General features: G+C 50.7%; 1 pseudogene; it reads left to right on the top strand.

Annotated features, from left to right (window-relative positions):
* Positions 1 to 1965: 1965 nt before the first annotated feature.
* On the top strand, positions 1966 to 6556 carry LOC105304711 (annotated as a pseudogene).
* Positions 6557 to 6900: the final 344 nt, after the last annotated feature.

The following is a 6900-nucleotide window of genomic DNA, read 5'->3' as shown; positions in this document are numbered from 1 at the left end:
GACATCTCACTGGCTTCGTTGGCGATGGGAACTGGGCGTTGGATTTAGCGAGTGTCGCGGTTCCCACAAGCCATGACTTTTTCTGACGCTCTTCCGTGTTGTTCCGCGTCTCTCCGCATCCTGTAGCAAGGTCTTCAGCGTCAGCAGTGGCCGCCGCATCTGTGGTCCTGTCGGCGTCCAGAGTTTGCTTATTCGCTGACTTGTGATTTTCTTAGCCTTATAATGAAAAGGAGGGGACACCTTGAGCACGTCACCTATTTGCACATCAGTTTCCTCATCACTCTGGATGCTGAACTCTGGTTTGCGTGCTCAGCGCTTCAAAAGGCCAAAACTCAAAATGGCAAGAGTTTGGAGTGAAAAAAAAAAAAAGAGGTATATTGATTGAACAGACGGGGTCTGGGGGACTTAGCGGTCCTTCTGATCCCTGCTAAGGGTCAGGTTATGGTGACTGAAGATGGAGAAGTTTGGGTGAGTTCCTGTGGTTTCCAGTCTCTTCGTGAGGTCTCAAGGAGTAGACGCCTAGGGGGTGGTCTTGCATTTCCGTTCTTTCTTGCCCAGACTGTCCCTAAACGAGACGTTAGCTGCTGTTTTCCCAAAGCCTTTGTTGGACCAGTAGGCACAGTCTGGTCCCTGTCCCGCTGAGACGCAAAGTTTGAACACTCAGCAGCCATTGCCACAGGGGAATGGCTAGGCTCACAGGTTCGCTGGGCTCAAGCAGACCTGGCCTGCGGGCCCAACAGAGGCCCGGCCCATGGGGTCCGGCGACACTCAGGGGATGTGCTGGAGGAGCTTGTGAGCAGACACACGTGGAGGGACAGCCGCAAGCTAAGCGGCGTCCTGGTCCCCGCACCCTTGTCTTCCCCTCCTGACCAGAAGCATCGTCCTCGGTGCCTGGCTGGGCATCCGCGGTGAGGTTTCTGTGCCACGTTCAGCATGTAGGGAGCTTTTCCATGATGCCACCGAGCAGGCCCTGAATGGGAGCTGGTGTCTGACCTTCACGCTGGTGTCAAGGACGTCCTGACTCTGCCCTGAGGCGGGGTCAGGCCCCACGCTCCAGGGCTCAGCTCTTCATGACTGCCTCCTCCTCACCGTCAGCTGCCAATGGCAGTGCAGGTTGTCACCGTGCTCCTGATCCACCAAGTCAGAGGTCCCAGCGACCCACTTCTTGGGGGCAGGCAGTTTGCTAGGTGGCTCTCGGGTCCCAGAAAACCAGGTCACCCCCTAGATGACCAGCTCACTACAAAGATGTTAACGGGTAGGAAGCGACATGCAGATGGAGAGATGGCCAGGGCAGGGTCCCAAACAAAGGACGTTCTGGCCCCATTGGGTGGGCCTGGCCCAGTCACCCAGAAGTGACCTGGGGCTTCATTCGATCCATCGATGGGACAAGTCATGTCACTGGCCCCTGGGGACTGAGCCGGCCCCACCCCCTTCTCTCCCGGGGCTCAGGTGTGTGTGTGGGGTGGGGGGGGGGCGTTTCATCTCTGGTTCTCCTGGCAACCGGATCAGCCCGCCCTCCCCCTGCCTCCCAGAGCCGCTTGTCAGTGTAACAAGCCGTTTTTGTCCGAAGGACCTCCAGGGGCTTTAGGAGCTGAGGTGTGGAAGGGAGTGAATGCCACTGCCTCAGGCGTCAGGCTGCCCTCAGCGAGGGTCTCCTGCGAGGGCCCGAGCTGCAGGCCTTGTGGGCTGCCGGCCAGGCGGCGGCAAGTTTCAGCCACGATGTCCCTCTTGCTCAGCCCATCTCCTACCCAGGCAGAGCCACTTGCCCGGTGACACTCCTCTCCTGAGCCCCCGTCTGCATTGGCAGTGACGTCAGAGACGCTAAATGACTTCTCGTTGGGTCTAGTCTTCTTTCTCGGTTGCGTTTCGTTAGTGCGTGTGCCGTGGGGGCCGTGGCAGTGCAGTGTGGCTTCAGAGCTACCTTCCCGACAGCCCGGTGGTGGGGGGGGCGCTGGCCAAGCACCCATGGCTGCTGTGGGGAGCCGACTCGAAGGAGGACAGGCCGCCTCCCGTCCTGCTCTGTGCGGCGGCGGGCGAGCCGGGGGCAGCGTCTGCAGGAGGCGCGAGGAAGGTGACCTGGCAAGTGCTTAGGTGGGTAACGACAGGGTCCGGCCCTGGGCCGAGCCGGGGATGGAAGTGGGGCGTCCAGTGGAGGTTCGCAGACGGGGAGCCTGAGCAGAGCTGCTGCCCGGAGGCCGAAGGCGCCTCGCAGACCGGGGCAGGGCATGCGGCACCGCCTCTGCGGCTCTGGCAGGACGTGGGGGGAAGCCCAGGGTGACCGGAAGGACAGAGAGAAGGGGATCCTGGACGAAAACTGTTCTCGTCCTGGGAGTGGATGGATACGGCCTGTGGCCAAGCCCGATACAGCGTGCGAGCTGAAATTGATGTTTGTTTTTAAATAGTTGAAAAACATCAAAAGCATGCTATTTCTTCAAATCCCAGTGTCCGCGAGTCGAGCTTGTCAGAACACGGCCAGGCCCACTTGTGTGCAGGTCACCTGTGGCCGCCTCCACACGCAGCAAAGCCAAGCCCCTCGGCGACAAAGCCCCGAGGCCCTTAGGGGCCCAGAGTATTTACCATCCTGCGCTTTACAGAAAAGGGGGCGACTCCGCTCTGTGCGACGAATGTGCTTTGCGGGACACGAACGTGGGCACAGGTGCGTATGTCGTGGGGAGGTCATAAGTCAGGGACACGAGACCCTGGTCACTCTGGCGGAAGGGAGACTCTGTATGACAGGTGGGTTTATGTGACATCGAGATAGAAGCAGGGACACAGGGCGTGAGCTTTCCCTGCGGCGTCTCTGCCGCCTCCGGCAGCCTCCCTCCCAAGAAGCTTCCTGAAGGTCGAGTGGCCCACGCGTCACAGGCCGGGGAGAAGAGGCCCAGGCTGGCCGAGAAGCGCAGGGGAGCGGGGCGTCCCCTGTCGTGAGTGGAAAGTGTGGAGCGCCTCGGGGACAGGGGCGGGAAGCGAGAGGAGACACAAGTCGCGAGGCGGGCGGCCCACGCCAAGTCCTCTGGACTGGAGCTCGCTCTGCTCTCTGCCTGTCACCTCCAGCCTGCGAGGCCTGTTGGGAGCAAATGACATTGGGAGTTTTAACCAGGAGGGGCCAGACCAGCGAGCCAGGAAACAGCCCCAGGGTGAGGTCAGGGTTAAGCAGGGACCGTGAATGGGGAGTGTTTGTGTTCACATCCTGCCTCCAGTGTGCAGGTTTCCGTGACCGTGTCTCGGATAAACCTGCTCAAAGCCACACTTATCTGTGGCTTTGATTTTGCGTAGAACGTGGTTCGGAGAATCAGACAGCTGAGCCGTTGCTTTGGCGTCAGACGTTGGAGAGCGAGTTTGGCGACGTTGACTTTTCAGGGAGCCCAGACTTCCCATCACGGATGAGGGCGGTGGCACCAGTCCCGGTGGGAGGGGAGTGGGGCCGTCGCTGCCCTTCGTGGTCTTGCGTATGTCACTCACATAGTGTCCCTAAGAGTCATTCACGTCGCAGCCTGTTTCAGAGTCCGGTTGTGGTGATGTAACACGTATGTGTGCCACACGCTGTGATTCTCTGTGTTAATTTTTTTGGGGGGAACAGCATATGCTTTTCCTCAGCAGGGGAGCATATTACACCCCCAACAGCAAGGTGCAGGGGGTCCAGGTTGTCTACGTCCCTGCCAACACTCGCTATTCTCCGTTTTTTGGTCTTTGTTTTAAACATAGTCGCATCCTAATGGGTATAAAGTGGTGTCTCCTTGTTACTGATTTTTACTGATGGGTGTGTATTCTTTGGAAAAAAAATCCTATCCGAGCGTGTTGCCTACTTCTTAGAGTCTGCTCTTGTTGTCATTGAGTTGTAGAAGTGCTTTATATTTTTTGGCTATTAACTCCTTAGCAGACACGTAATTTGCAAAAATTTCCCCTCCATTCTGCTTTCTCACTCCCTTGACTTGTTAAGCGGAAGTCCTTCATTTTGATGCAGTCCAGTCCCCCTGCTGTTTCCTTTTGCTCACAGCAAGGGTCACTGGGCAGCGGGGGCTGAAGTACAAGCAGGCTGCTAACAAACTCTGTGACCCTGGGCAAGAGCCTCCTCCATAGCCTCTTTAACACACTGTTAGTTTTGCAGAGTAACAACACGTTCACTGCCTCTTGCTTCCCAACAGGAGCTATGTGTCACCCCGGGGGCCAGAGCGAAGCAGAACTTCTTGGAAGATGTTTTCCAAAGCATGTGCTTGGAACGGTCTGTCTTCCCTAAAAGATCTGGGGGCAACACAGCCTTTTTTAAATAAAAACCACCATATATGTATATATATGGTGCATGGATATTTCCAAGAAATTTCTCACTTGACAGCATAGATAAACCATGAGGTCATTATGCTAAGCGAGATAAAACAGACAAAGAAAAATACTATATGATATCACTTATATCTGAAATCTCAAAAAGCTGAAATCATAGAAACAACGTAAAATGGTGGCCACCAGGGGCTGGGAGGTGGGGGAACTGGAAAATTGTTGTTTGTTCAAGGGTACAAACTTAAAATTAAATGATTAATAAATTATGGAGTTCTAATGCATAGCATAATGATTATAATCAACACAATAGTATATTCTAAAATTACTAAGAGACTAGATCTTAAATGTTCTCACCACACACACACACACACACACAAAATATCTATAATGATGCTATAGTGGTAATCATATTGCAACATATAAATGTATCAAATTAAGAGGTTTTACATCTTAAACTTACCTAATGTTATTTGCCAATTATATCTAAATTTAAAAAACGATAGCAGTAATCTTGATAGAAAAATGAGATAAATCAGACACTGTCTTTGGGCCTATTCGTGGTGGACGTTTTCAGAGTAGGCAAGCCGCAGCCTGTGCACCCCCTCGCCGTCTCCTGTGAAAGCCTGAGCCGGCTGTGTAGCTTTCTCCCTTTGTGTCAACCACGTCCGCCAACAAGAATGCTAATTCACCAGCTGCCCACCTCCACAGATTCAAGAACAAGGGGAAAGACGGTACAGAAATGAGGCGGCGCCAAATAGAAGTTGATGTGGAGCTGAGGAAAGCTAAGAAGGATGACCAGATGCTGAAAAGCAGAAATGTAAGCTCATTTCCTGATGATGCTACTTCTCCACTGCAGGAAAACTGCAACAACCAGGGCACTATAAATTGGTCTGTTGAGGACATTGTCAAAGGCATAAACAGCGCCAATTTGGAAAGTCAACTCCAAGCTACTCAAGCTGCTAGGAAACTGCTTTCTAGGGAAAAACAGCCACCCATAAACAACATAATCCGGGCTGGTTTGATTCCAAAATTTGTGTCCTTCTTGGACAGAACTGATTGTAGTCCTATTCAATCTGAATCTGCTTGGGCCCTCACTAACATTGCTTCTGGAACATCATAACAGACCAAGGCTGTATTAGACGGAGGCGCTATCCTAGCATTCATTTCTCTTTTGGCATCACCCCATGCTCACATCAGTGAACAAACCATGTGGGCTCTAGGAAACATTGCAGGTGATGGTTCAGTTTTCCGAGACTTGGTTATCAAGTATGGTGCAGTGGACCCACTGTTGGCTCTTCTTGCAGTTCCTGATATATCATCTTTAGCATGTGGTTCCTTACATAATCTTACCTTGATGCTTTCAAACCTTTGTCGCAAATAAGAATCCTGCACCCACCCACCCCACCCCCCCCTTAGATGCTGTTGAGCAAATTCTTCCTACTTTAGTTCGCCTCCTGCATCACGATGATCCAGAAGTATTAGCAGATAGCTGCTGGCCCATTTCCTAACTTACTGATGGTCCCAATGAACAGATTGAAAAGGTTGTGAAAACAGGAGTTGTGCCCCAACTTGTGAAGCTCCTGGGAGTTACTGAATTGCCAATTGTGACTCCTGTGCTAAGAACCATAGGAAATATTGTCACTGGGACAGATGAACAGACTCAGGTTGTCATAGATGCGGGAGCACTTGCCATCTTTCCCAGCCTGCTAACGAACTTCAAAACTAATACTCAGAACGAAGCTACATGGGCCATGTCAACATCACAACTAGCCGCCTGGACCAGATATGGCAAGTTGTAAATCATGGATTAGTCCCATTCCTCACTGGCGTTCTCTCTAAGGCTGACTTTAAGACACAAAAGGAAGCTGTATGGGCTGTGACCAACTATACAAGTGTTTGAACAGTTGAACAGATTGTATACCTTGTTCATTGTGGCATAATAGAACCACTAATGAACCTCTTAAGTGAGAAAGATACCAAAATTATTCTGGTTATTCTGGATGCCATTTCAAATATCTTTTAGGCTGCTGAGAAACTAGGTGAAACTGAGAAACTTAGTATAATGATTGAAGAATGTAGAGGTTTGGACAGAATTGAAGCTCTACAAAACCATGAAAATGAGTCTGCATACAAAGTTTCATTAAACTTGATTGAGAAGTATTTCTCTGTAGAGGAAGAGGAAGATTAAAATATTGTGCCAGAAACTACCTCTGAAGGCTATGCATTCCAAGTGCAGGATGGTACTCCTGGGACCTTTAACTTCTAGATTGTACAGCTGGAGCATAAAGTTGTTTGTTGTGCACTGTTTGGTGTAAGCTTGTCTTACTGTTCTCTACTAAGAATTCTTTTTAAATGTGGTTATTGTAGCACTTTTTACAACAAAACTATTCTTGAACAGTTCCAAACTGTACATACTGTACAAAGCGTCTCTCAATGGGTTTCTTATTTCTGTGTGGAATTTTATATCTTGCAGTGTCCTGTAAATAAAGATTAAATTCCACCCTTTTTGTTACTTCAAAAAAAATGAGATAAATCAAACTTTTTGGAGTGAATTAAAATTGTAACTGTTATAAAAAGCAAATCTTTGCAAAATTTCTGCCATTGGAGGATGTAACAATAAATTCG

Source organism: Pteropus vampyrus, unplaced genomic scaffold (assembly GCF_000151845.1).
Source record: "Pteropus vampyrus isolate Shadow unplaced genomic scaffold, Pvam_2.0 Scaffold350, whole genome shotgun sequence".
Lineage (NCBI taxonomy): Eukaryota > Metazoa > Chordata > Mammalia > Chiroptera > Pteropodidae > Pteropus > Pteropus vampyrus.
This window is presented reverse-complemented; position numbering and strand designations above follow the sequence as displayed.